Source organism: Pipistrellus kuhlii, unplaced genomic scaffold (assembly GCF_014108245.1).
Source record: "Pipistrellus kuhlii isolate mPipKuh1 unplaced genomic scaffold, mPipKuh1.p scaffold_m20_p_3, whole genome shotgun sequence".
Lineage (NCBI taxonomy): Eukaryota > Metazoa > Chordata > Mammalia > Chiroptera > Vespertilionidae > Pipistrellus > Pipistrellus kuhlii.
This window is the reverse complement of record NW_023425529.1, coordinates 149,194,299-149,208,238: the sequence shown is the minus strand read 5'-3', so window position 1 is coordinate 149,208,238 and position 13,940 is coordinate 149,194,299. Positions and strand designations below refer to the sequence as shown.

Sequence of the window (13,940 nt, the reverse complement as noted above, 5' to 3'; positions counted from 1 at the left end):
GAAAATTTATCACAGAAAAAGACGACATTTCACAACAGTAAAGTTGTGGTACCAAACAAGGAAAGCTGGTGCATCCTTTTTATATCCTCAAATGGATTTTGAGGAGTCATTTCGAGATAATTTTCTCTAAAAATAATATTTGAAATTTTACTGTTTTGAAAATTTCAATATGATCTGCTGAATCCTTTAAATGTACTGGCTGTGTGGGGAGAGAGAGGATGCTGTAGACTAGAATTTGCATCAGATTCATGGAAAGCCTTTAGTGGCTAAGAGTGACGAGAAACTGTGGGGAACTATCCAACAATTGCCTATCAACATATGAAATAGTCACCTTGATTGATTTGGATGGTAAGCCAACATTTCTTAATTCTGAAAATATGATTATTTGACATTCTCACAGTATCATGATGCAGTGTTGGTGGCTACTTCTTTCTCTCATTCTTTTGCTGCAAAACACCACCCCTCAATCTTCACCCTGGAACAATAGGCACCGTATGCTCTTGCTGGGATGAGCCTGTTATCTTGTTGAGTTCAACATATTGAATTCCAATTCAATGAAATCTATTACCATGAAACTCAAAATTCCATAACTCCAAATTACCCAGGGCTTCCCAATCCATCTGCTCCCTGCTGTATTGATGTCCCAAGTTTGTTCAAGGCTATCACATCAGGAAGTATCTACAGAGATACTGGTGTCAAATAAGATGAATCTGTATTTCTTAGTGTTCATGAGTGTTCATGCCCTAAAACTGTGTTTAGTTCTCACTACCATTTACTTCATTGCAAATCAGTTCAATTTAACAATTTTTCATTAATTTAGGCAGCCCTTATGCAATCTCCAATCTACAGATCACTGAATGAAGAAAAATCAGGACTGGTTCATTCAATAGATAAGAAATAAATTAAACCACTCTGGCTTATGTATCTCTGGACAACTGTGCCATATTAGACTAAAGCATCTGTTAGCCTAGAACACTGGATTTCTACACAATCATATATTTTATATTCTACTGGGTTGGAGAATCATAAGAAATCCTAATTTCACACACAGAAGATAATCTATTGCAATTATATTTGATGTCATTCTTTATATAGAACCAGAATTCTTTATATAACCAGAATTGATGTCATTCTTTATATAACCAGAATTTATAAAACAAATAAGATTGATCACAATCTGGATTATAAAATCACAAGGTAGGGATATAAATAAACATGGAGCCATAAACAGTAACCCAACAGAAAAAATATTGGAACAAACAAGAAAAGTCTGGAATGAGCCACTTAATGAAACATAAATAGAAAATATGTGGGAAGACAGCCTCTGGAAAAATCCTATGGATATGCAGGTGTTTAATTGACGCTTCAAATGGTGGCTTAATAAGGAGACATGTTTAGAAGTTAGGAAAAAGAAATATATGTATGCACAGTATTAACCAAGAAGTTCACAGAGGATATGAACTGACAAAATCCAGAGAGAATATAGACAGGCAAAGATGAGGACCATATTGCCATAATTTCTTATATTTCTATTTTCATACAGAGACTAACTTAGTAAATGTATATATTTCCCACAAGTAAAATTATTCATTTCCATGTTAAAATATGTCTTATTATTTTATTATAATATACTATTTTATTAATAACTTATGCATAATGCATCATTAAAGAGCCTAGTTACTTTATTTTTACTACACAAATATCTGGTATTCTGGCTGGTCAAGCTCTGAGAAGTTGGGAGAATGGGTCATTTAGGGTTGGCCATTAGGAGATATAAGCTGAAGTGTGGTCAACAGGTCTAGACAGGTCAGGCTGAGTTTACTGGTCAGTGCAGGTAAAGGTCTAAGAAAGAATGGGACATAGGCTGCTCACCTTCCTTTGGACTGGGCACATTACACACAAGGCAGGAGCAGATGTAGGACAGACTATGATGAATGGAAAACGTTTGTTGGTGAGACAAGCTAAAGACCAGTCAAGGTCTGAAATCATTGAGAAGGTGAGAGAAATGTGTTGTTCTGATACCAGTATGGTTCATCCCAGGTTCAACTGGCCAAGTCCACTCTTATTTCACCTTCAAAAACAGGGGCTGTTTATTTAGGGAAGATTTAAATTTCTAATTATAAATTATCCAGAATTCTCCAGGAGGCCCTCACCACCACTAGAAAAACATTTCTCTATGCCCCATCAGGGGTCTCTTAGCTTGGATTTATGAAGGGCTGTTGCCTGGGAGGCAGCACCTGCCAGAAGGTGAAGTGTGACATGAGTCCCACTACGGTGGTGTCAACCTGCTTCTCTTCATGGCATGAGGGGCTAGGGGTTAGACTGTGCCTGACTCTGAGTAAGCATTTAATAAATAGTAGTTGAATAGCATATGAAAAAGTGAACTATCTGCCTAATCTATGTATTTATTGCAGACTAGAGGCCCGGTGCACAGATTCATGTACAGGAGGATTGGGCTGAAAACAGCTCTCTGACATCTCCTGAGAGGTCTTAGATTGTGAGAAGGCGGTTCTTGAATGATGCATCCCAGAATCAGCCTCCATCCTCTCTGGTTCCAGGTGCATCACCCGAGAATCGCACCTGCCAAGTCACCACAGTGTGGCAGCTCCTGCATTAAGTGTCTGCCCTCTGGTGGTCATTGCACATCATAGCTACTGGTTGGGCAGTTGGTAGGTTGGACAGTTGCTTAGGTTTTTATATCTATAATAATAAAAGTGTAATATGCTAATCAGACCGGATGTCCCTCCTGATGTCCTTCTGATGACCTTCTCAACAAAGCTGCAGAGGTGGGAGCCAAGGCAGAGGTGGCCGCCACTGCAGTGGTGGGGGCCAAGCCACTTGCATGAATTTCATGCATCGGGTCTCTAGTATATAGATAATATCCCCATTGTTATTTGCATTTACCTGAGAAAGGCCAAGGCCTGATAGAGCCCAAGTTTCTCACTTTAGTCTCTGGAATTTGAAGCAGCAGCTCTGAGTGGGCTATGCTCAGGAAGCCTTGCTGCTGAGTATAGCTTTCAGGGGTGACCCTTCAGGCTGACCTCTGCTGCCTCAGATCCCAAATGAGTAAAAAGACTGGGTCTGCACTTGTTTTTATTTTTATTTTTTTTATTTTTTAATGTATTTTATTGATTTTTTACAGAGGGAAGGGAGAGGGATAGAGAGCCAGAAACATTGATGAGAGAGAAAACAACTGCCTCCTGCACACCCCTACTGGGGATATGCCTGCAACCAAGGTACATGCCCTTGACTGGAATTGAACCTGGGACCTTTCAGTCCGCAGGCTGATGCTCTATCCACTGAGCCAAACCAGTTATGGCTACACTTGTTTTTATATCTGTATTTATTGTTAGATAACACTGCTTAATACTTTGTCTCCCTTTAGCTGTGTTTTTTTTTTTGTTTTGTTTTGTTTTGTTTTGTTTTGTTTTTTAGCCATTTTCAAAATCTTGAATTGTACATGTAGTGGGCTAATTTAATATAGTGTGAAAATTACAATAATAGTAATTACAATAGACATTACTATCACTAAGTGATTATTTACTATATACATTAGAGCTATGTTAGTTACCATACCCACCTTACCTCTCCAAGAGATTGAGAAGCAGCACAGAGTTACAGTCAAGGGCAAGGACTGTAGACTCAGACACAAATTCAGCTTTACCACTTAGAGCCCTTTGAATTATAAATTATTTTTTTACAGCTTCTTCAAGTTACAAAATGGTAATCATAATAAGAAAAATGGAGCTTTCTATTTCAATTTACCACTTCACATAGATATTAAAATTAAAGAGTATGTTATAATGCTTCACCTTCAGCAATCTATTTGACATTTATTGATTGTTTACTGTCTTAGCTCAGGCTGCTATAACAAAGTACCATAGACTGGGTAGTTTAAACAACAAACATTTATTTCTTACAGTTCTGGAGGCTAGAAGTCTGAGATCAGAGTGCCAGCATGGTCAGGTTTTTAATAAGGATCCTTTTCCTATTATACAGACAGCCACTCACCTGCTTAATCTTACATGAAATCTCTCTTCTATTATACCTCTTCTTATAAGGGCACTAATCCCATTCATGAGGACTCCACCCTGAGGACTTAATTACCTCCCAAAGGCCCTACCTCCTAATACCATCGAACTGAAAATTAAGGCTTGGGCATATGGATTTTGGGGAACAGAAACATTTAGTCCATAACACTTATCATTGGGAGGGAATCCACAGTTACAAAGATGAATAAGACACAATTTCTACCCTGAAGGAAACCATAGTCATAAGCAGTGTGTTTGTGTGCATGACAGTGAGAAAAAAATAAAAAGGAAACAGAGTGAGAGAGCATTGAGAGAGAGAGAATTTTTTCTCCTATCCTCTCTTCTATCCTATCAACAGCTGAACAGCATCTACTTTGTGACAGTGGTTTCTGAATGCAATGTTGACTCACTGCCCACATACTGTGAGGTAGCAAACAAGTAAACAAGAGTTCTGGAAGGATCTCTGGCTGCTGTTTTCTTGAACTCATGACACCAGCACTTAGTGTTTTCTGCAGGATGACTGAAAGGTTCAGAAATCCAATATCCCTAGGAGTTATTTCATTAGATTTTCTAACTTTAAACCCATCTGGAATGCTCTTATTCCTTTGCAATTCTTATTGACTGACACTGATTATGCCATCAGCAAACCTCGCTAATTCCAGCTCTTCTTTTAGATCATTAATGGTCAACAGAGGACCTGAGATGGTTCACTATTAACTTCTTTTTATTCAGAGGACTTGCATTGAATACATTTCCTTTGCTTTTCACTGCATGCTTAGCTTGAGTCTCTACAGGGAAAAGAGGAGGAGAGTGAAATGAATCTGGATCCTTCCAACATTGTTCCTACATGTAAATGGGCCCTGTGATTGTCAGGGCATCTCTATGTGAACTGAGCACAGAAAGCAAGGCAAAACATATTCAGTCTATCTGGCTCCCAGTGCACATATATAAAAAACCTTGAACCACAGCCACAGTCTGAAGGTACTTGGGGATCAGCTCTCCAGGGTCAGTCCTCAGGCTGAGGCCTGACTGGATGAATCACAATGTCTTAGGGAGGCCTGAAAACGCAGATCCACAGCCCCACCTCTAGAGAAACTGATTGTGTAGATCTGAAGTAGAGCTCAGGAATTAATTTTTTAAAAGATGCTCAGGTGATTCGAATGCAAACCTAAGTTTGAAAACTGTTGTGATGGAAAGCTTTCAACATCTCTCCATTGCTCAAAAGTGGTAATAGTTGGAATGAGAAGAAAAATTATTTGTTGGTGCAGCCAGAACTACTCAGCCATGTGAGCATTCAGAGCAGGCTAATAATTTGTCACTCCTCTAAACTAGTAGGCACTCTAAACTAACAGGCATGAAATATTGTTCTGTTAAAAAACAATAATGTTTATATGTGGGAGAGTTTACATAGGGGATGACAGGAGATAGGTTATTGGTCAGCCTTATGACTTCCTAGCCTTGAGACATTCAGTCCTGGTCCCAAACTCACAGCCTCCACACCCCACCCACCCCACCCCCCAATATCCCTGTAATTCCCAGCAAAACAAAAGCTTTGCAATTAAATGAGTTCACTTTCCTGAGAAGAAATTGACCTGGCCATTAGTTATTACCAAGCTTGTCTCTTGGGAGCCCACTCACCATCTACACTTAACCTACATGGTACTTTTCCTGGTTAATATAAGATCTTTCCTTGCTGTTAAATTCCCAGTGATGTTTTAGGTTTTAGAGTGTTTTTGTTGTTGTTGTTGTTTTCTGTTTGTTTTTGCGTATTTTCATGTCTTTTTTTTTGTTTGGAGACCCAGGCTATTAACAGCTCTGCCTGCTCTTCAGTACATTTCCAAATGTTATAGATAACCCCAAACCTAGCTTCCAGGGACTGCCCACTCATTTTCTGGTTGGATTATTCTGGACAAAGAGAAGCATGCTCATTTCCTCTCTGCTCTGTGGGGACATATGTATTAAAAAATGTGAGGTTCCTTATTTGTAAAGAGTAAAAAGACAATTCAAGATTATTGTACGTTTTGTGGAAAGTCGGGCGAGGAAAGTAATCAGTGCATTATTCCAAAAGAAAAGATCCCTAGATTAGTCTGGACTTGGCAAACTCTCATATTAAAACCAGAGACATAGCCAGATATCTCGGAGGGAAAGAGGAAAAGAGGGTGAGGACTAGTGAGAAGTGTCATTATCACCTTCCTTTGGGTGGAATGCACAAGCATTTGATTATGAGACCTATGGTAAAAGATTTGGTGAGAACATCATCACATGTCCAGGTGTGTAGAGCACCAGTAGAGGGGATAGATAAATGCTTATGTGGATTGCTGGAGCTTCAAGCAGGCTGGGTTTCTGCCTACCTGTAAGGTTTCTTGTGAACTGCAGGTAAGAGTTGGGTGTGGAGAAAAAATGTGCATAAAGCAGCTCCCTGAGAATCTAAGTCATGGAGAAGAAATGAGGCTCAAACTGAAGGCCACCCACCTTCCAATTTCACAAGTGGGCTCATGGAAGAGCCGTTAGCATCTGAGTGCCAAGGAGAAACATTAAGAGGCTGCGATGCCCCAGTGAGTTGGTTCCAGTACCTTTTCACAGAATGTGTATGTAACTTCTGATTTAAGACACTCTCAGGAAGGAAAACATGTTAAAATGCACAATATTCCATAAAATATATCACCTGCAAGAATTTGGGTAAAAATCACATTGAATGAAGAGTTCAGTTGAATCATTATGTTGACCACTTTACCCTTCTAAAAGTCATCCTTATGTTGGTTCATTATGAATTTTAAAAGCCCCAAGAAGTTAGAGGGGAAGGAGGGAAGACTTGGTGGAGCACAGAGGTTTTTGAGAGCAGTGAAATATTTTTATATGATACGATAATGATGGCTACATGCCATTCGTCCAAACTTATAGAACATGCAACACCAAGACTGAATCCTAATGTAAACCGCGGACTTGGGTCATAATGATGTGCCAACGTAGCTTCATCAATAGTAATGAATTACCACTCTGGTAGGGGCTGTACATGTGTAGGGACAGGGAGTACGTGGGAAATTTCTGTACTTTCTGTTGGGCTTTGCTATAAACCTAAAATAGCTATAAAAATAAAGTCTATTTTTTAATGCCCTAATATAATTTTTTTAAACAAAATTATTTACTTCATCAGTTTCTGAAAAGAGGCCATGGGATCCCAGGCAAACAGATCCTTAACAGCTCCCTTCCCATCCCTGCTAGAAACCACAGGTTGCCTATATAGCATAGCTAGTCTCCTGACTCAAATCTCCCCATGGACCTGGTTTCTTGGCCTGCTTTTCAGCCCAGGTCTCAGAGTATCCAACTCAAGAGCCACATCTTAATTTAAATGTAGAATTTTAGAAATTAAATAGGAATTTTAGGAGGATATAGGCAGGTTTAAGGGATTTTTAGAATTGGGGTCCATGAAAAAAAAATACAGGGCTACAAACTGGGAGAAGTTACTAGTACATTTGCATTAAGACAAGGGAACCTGGGAAAAGGAACATTTCCATAACAAAAGGGAGTGGGAACAGTTATATTTACATAAGAAAGGGGAACTGGGAGTAGCCAAAAGATCTATATTTACAAAATGAAGGAAGAAGAAAGCATGTAGGAATGGGAGGACAATGAGGGAGGAGCATCTTTGGAGTTACTAAAGTAATCAATTCAAAAGGGAATACTAACCATTCACAAGGGATATCAGCATATGGGTACTTGCAACCTTTATAAATGGTGGAGAAAGGAAGTTGGGAGACCTTGGGGACTCTTTCCCCCTTCCCATGTGGGAGTATGTACTTGCTCTTCAATAAATCACCTTGGCTGTACTATCTTCTGTCTGTAGATTCAATCTTCAACTCTGGCTGACAGAGAATCTGGGAACCATCCTGCCCAGAGGAAAACGGCATGTTCCAGTCCAAAAGTCACCTATCAGAAATATTACTTCCACAAAGATTAAACAATCTCAATACGTATCTGGTGCTTGCTCCTGATCAAATCATACCTTTGATCATCTATAATTATCTTGTCACTGGAGCCATCCACGTTAATCTGACTGATCTAACTACTGATGTTTGCCCTCTGCAAGATGTTGAGGACAGATTGGTTCGGGAATGAGTCCCATACACTATCCAGTTTTGGTCTGGAACTTGTATGATGAACCGAAGGACATCTGGGCTGGAATTTATTGTGGAGACAAAGGGCAGACTCTGTAGGAATGCAGGTGCAGAATGCCATCTGATCTGTATGAGAGCCGGGCTCACTGTATGTTATTATAACCCACTGACCTCTGTTTGCTTTGGGGCAGGTTGTAGAGTTGCTTGAGATATTTAGGGCAGATTAGAAGTGCCTACTTAGAACTACTTTGAGGGCAGGGACTAATACCAGCATGTTTAAGCCAAATTCTTTTATAACAGAAGATATATAGCATCTTTGAAATGCCCCAGGAGTAAAGTAAATAATCCCAACAAACAGTAAACAGAATATAACAGAACGATTGCCAATGACTCCTGGTAACACTGATGCCTGAGAATTTGCTGCATTTTCTTTGTTATCCCTACTGTAGACATGTGAAAATATTTGTAGCAATTTTATGCTGAACATTAAGCAAGCGCTCAATCAAGCTAAGTGCCTCTGATGAGAGCATAACATTATTTTCATTCTCCATTTTTAATTAGGATGCTCTAGAAAATTACAGGTTGGTTACTCTTCTCACAACCTTAGCAGATGCAGATGAGCAGAGACGCTTTGCAGGTTAACACTAAAAGTTCCCAGTGCCATTTGTTAAATACAGTTCTTAAGCAAGCCAAGTAAAAGAATCAATGATGGACGATGCCAATGTCAATAGATCATTTAGTAAAGTTAGCCTTTAGTGGAAACTATCTCATAGATATGCATGGCTTGTTATTTGGAAGCAGAAACTCTGGTAACAGAGCTTATGCATTGTATTAGAATTTGATTTTAATGTGCATGTAAGCAATACAGAGAGCAAATATTTTGAAGCTGAGAGAGACTGGACCTTGAAGATCCCATAGTTGAATCATTGTACTAGACAAAGAAAGAAGTCTTAAACTCAAGACTTCCTAAAAGCCAAAGACACAGAGAATGGGCTTCCTAAAACCAAAGACACAGAGAAGAAAACAAGAGTAGTACCTTCTATAGTTTAAAAATACTTTCCAGAATATCATTCTTATTGCAGAAACTGAGACTCACAGATTTTTATTGATTTGCCCAAGTCATTTATACCCTTCATTTCTCACTCCTTTTGCTCCATAGCTAGCTAATATGTCTTGTGAACTTGAATACTCATGATAGGGAGATATTTAAAAGATTCAAATCCAATGATCTTTATTTTAATTCTCTTGGACACTTTCTGAAATTAAAAGATTGGATCCCCCAATTTTTTTTTCTTTTTTTGGTTAATTCTCTCCTGAGGATATTTTTTTCCATTGCTTTTCAGAGACAGTAGAAGAAAGAGAGAGAGAGAGAGAGAGAGAGAGAGAGAGAGAGAGAGAGAGAGAGAGAGAGAGAGAGAGAGAGATGTGAGAGAGACATATGGACTGGTTGCCTCCCACATGTGCCCCACTAGGCATGGGGAGCGAACCTGCAACCTAGATAAATGCCCTTAACCAGAAATCCAACCTGGAAACCCTTTTGTCTGTGGGCTGTCTCTCCAATCACTGAGATACACCAGCCAGGGCAAATCTCCAAGTTTCTCTTTTCTATATATACAAGCAAATGATTTGTTTTATAGATTTTCAGGAGAGAAGTAGACAGCAGGTCTGATACAGCTGTGCTGGGGCCCAAGCTGGTATCAGCAAGAAAGAAGCAAGCTATGCTCATTATATACTCATGGTTTCAATATTGGATTTTTAAAAGTAAGGTAGAAATATGTTTTATTGGTTAATAATATTTATGTGGCTCATTTGTGTACTCACTGGTAGTATTTCCTTTAAAAAGTACCAACTGAACTATCTGGAAATGTCCTCAAAGGGCCTTTCTGAACATGAAACCACCGGAATGCTTTGTCTGAAAGACTATGAATACAGGCAGGAAAATCATAAATAAAGCAGATTTCTTTCGCATCATCTTGCTGGATGACTGCAGAGAGCTTTGGACATGAAGGGAATGTTCTTAATGGTCTCTTCTACATTTATGACTCTTCCTTACAACTAAAATAAAACAGACAACCAATATTGCCTCTAATTTACTTCATCTGAACATTTAATTCCATACGTATAACACAGCCATACATACTGTTCCTCTAATCATCTTCCTCTTCACATCCTCTCTCTGTTCATCTGTTTGGGAAATCCAATGGTAATCTTGATCCAATCTCTGTTCTTAAATCCATTGCCTATACTATATATTGTTTTCTTCACTTAGAGGTAACTCTTGCATCTTTCATATTCCTGTCATTAAATTATACATAATTTGGATATGGGAACCTCCTTTTTATTTCCAAGAGCCCAGTATTCAATGAAGTGCTCTGAGTATTAAATTTTGATTGACTTTCCTTCCCAGCTCTGTCAGTTCCATAGTATCAGATTTAATTTTTATGCCCAGAAAAACAAAAGAAAATCTAAAGTAAATTAAATATATGTATTTAACCACTTCCAATCATTTATTTAAAATCCAGCCTCTTCTAGTTTTATCCTTAAATACCATAATTAGGATTTGTCTATACATAATGTAGAATCTCGATAAGCTACCACATTATTCGATGAGTCATTATTCTCTGCAGCTTCAGACCGGTAATTAACATTTCACCTGTCTCAAATTGTGCGGCGTAGTGTCTCAGATAACATGAAAACAAAGTGAAAGGCTGGATTTAATAATACACCATGCCAGCTGTCATGATAGAAATGTTGTGACTCTGGTAAGTATAGTACTTCTTTTGTTAGATGGTAATTTTGATTGACAGATCCACCCAACTATTTAAAACAGCTGATTATTATCCTACATGTTTCTTCTCCCAAATTCAGCTAAAATAAAATTGTTCTGCTTATTATGATGATCCAACAATTCTGTAAGTAAACCATCACCCTTAAATTGTGACCATTTCATTCCAGAAGGTAAATTTCCACTGGCCCCATTGTTTCTTCTGGTGAACTAAATAGGACCCTGATGTTCAAATGCCCTTGTCTTACAGGAGTAAGGATTTTACATTCATTAAGTCATTATCTAGCTTAAACCCAACAAAATGAGAGTGAATCATTCACTCTAGGGGAAATGTGTCATCTATTTTAGACCAAAAGGAAACAATTTTGCAGATGACCTTTTCCAGTGTAACAAGCAGTCTCTTTGGAGCCAGGAAGAATTAAGACATCGTCTTCCTTACAGTGGATAATTTTTCTTTCTCTCATACACGGACCCAGATATGGCAAGATGTCAAGCAAGGAACCCACATTGTTTCTTTTTACTTTTAAGGCTAACAAATGTATTAGTTTAAGTTTCAAATATTAAGCTAAAAATCAGCATTCACACACACACACAAAAAAAATGTTGACAATGTACATGAGGGGCTGTTCCAATAAAAAGAATTGATTTAAAGCTTTGGTGAGGTCTTGAGCGAGGAAGGTATGTCTTAGGGTCATACAAATGAAAACTAGTTTAAAGGCCCTTAGACTGCCAATAACTTGAATAGGATGCAGCAAAAAGTGCTGTCACCAAAAAGGCTAATGCGATCTTAGTCTATTGCTCAGTAGAAATAAAGTATTTCAAAGGACTTACATAATCAACCTGCATGATTTAGTACTGATGAGGCTACAAATGCTATTTTCTGTTTGTTTGTGTGTATCACACTTGAAAAGCATAAAAAATATTACATTGGTCTCTAGAGAATATCAGAGTATAATATAAAAACACTCTCAAAGTAAGTAAACTAACCCATCATTTCACTGTCCAAAGATAGCCATTAGCTAGTAGAACTCTGTTATCAAAACCATTTTCCCTACTGGTTTTAAAGGCACTGCACCATTGTCCTCAAGCACACATGGTTGCTGATGAGCATAACCTAAAGGGAGAGAAATTTTTTTCTGACCAACATAAAGAAACCTGTTAAAATTAAAAACAAATTAAAAATAGTAATGAAAAGATAAATTAAGAAAATAATAACAATAGTATCCTTAGATGAAATGGACTTTCTCATCAGTAGACCTGTTTAAGTAAGTAGCTGGTATGCTATCAAGCAGCAAATAACTGAACTGTTGAACCAAAAAAATTTTTACGGATACTCCCAACCCAGAGCTTCTAGGAAGCCGTTGTTTCTGTGCAGATGTGTGTGTGTGTGTGTGTGTGTGTGTGTGTATGTGTGTGTGTGTGTGTGTATGTGTGTGTGTGTGTGTCCCTTATTTTGATAAAGTTGTTTTCCCCCATAAGATTTAAAACTATGTGCAGGGGAAGAAGATACGACTGCCTGCAGCTATGAGAAGGATATTACTGCTTAAGCTCAGTTGCTTTTAGGGTTTTAGGTTTGTGGGTTATAAATGGCTGCTGAGGGCAGCAGTGAATGTGTATTAAGGGTCATATCTTGGCCTGTGCAACTTTAATTTAAAGATGAGTCTGTGTGACAGCGCTGGAGCCAATTTCCAAATGAAAGATGCTCAGAGATTGAGAATGTGAATATGAAAGCAGTTGTTCTGGCTTCAACCTCCATGAGGACACACACACTAGCTCTGCCTAATTTTCCCCAAGTTGTGCTTAGATCCAATTATCATTTTACCTCAAAAATAAATAGCTGAAACAATATGGAGTATGCAGGAACTCTAATGCAACTCTAAAGAACCTAGCTAATTTTTAACATTTTTATTTTATTTTTTCCATTGCCATCTATCCCCTCTGTAACATCATCAATCTCCACCCACTCTAACTAAATATTTTTGATACAGCAAAATTACATATATCTGATATTAGAGAGGTTGTTATATACTCAATGATGAGGCTAGGATCTGTTTCCACATTAAAACAAAACAAAGACATGCAGGTGAAAGAGAACAGTGAACTTTATAAGCAGTCTTACCAACATAAAAGTGAAGTAATATATGGAGGGTCAATTTCATCTTAGATAATTAAAATGAAATTATGAATTAGAAGTGTGGATAGATATAAAATCTTGAGTGTCATTGTGCCTAAGTATGAAACTTCATTTTTCAAATAGGGATTATTATTTGGCCACAAATGGCGTTTTCAAGCACAAATTCTAACATGGGCTTGGTAAATATAGACCAGCCCTCAAAAAGCATATTTGACAAAGCACCAGTCTAACAACAACATCTATCTTCCTACACAGTAATTTTTGAGAGTGATAATTAGATTTACATAATTCTGAATACAGACATCAGATAAATAAAACGCAAAAGAATTAACAGGAGACTGGAATTAGTAAATAAGTGAATGGAAAAATATACATTTTTGCTTACTAATTTAACCAATAATAGCTATGCCAAAAAAAGAAAGAAATGAAAAATGAACATCTGTTTTTCCATGAAACATTATTAATATTCATATAGAAATAGTTGCTCCTGAATCATTCAGTATGGCATCTTAATGTAGTTTAATTATTTTCATCTACAGGATTTGCACAAGCAATCTGTGATTAAAGTTCCCAACAGATTCAGGAATCTGTAGTCATCCCAATAGTGGCAAGCATCCTTAAATATACTATGAAATAAGCCACCAAGGCTACACAACCCTGCAGAAATAAATAAATTATTTCTTTTTTTAGAAATACTTGTTCGAATGCATCTGAAAATTTCAGTCATAGCTGATTATTGGATGAACAATCTTTAGCAGTCCAAGAATTAGTCTTTTTCTAAGTCACAATAAACATGAATTTGTTCAGTGAGGGCAGTTTAAGTAAAAATATGCTGTATTTAGGCTTAGATTCAAATCCAAATGCTATTTCTCTCA

The 13,940-nt window shown here is 37.8% G+C and overlaps 1 protein-coding gene across 1 annotated transcript in view; it reads right to left on the bottom strand.

Annotated features, from left to right (window-relative positions):
• HS6ST3 (heparan sulfate 6-O-sulfotransferase 3) overlaps window positions 1-13,940 on the bottom strand; it is a 682,367-nt gene that overhangs the window by 114,897 nt on the left and 553,530 nt on the right. The gene's annotated exons all lie outside the window — the stretch shown is intronic.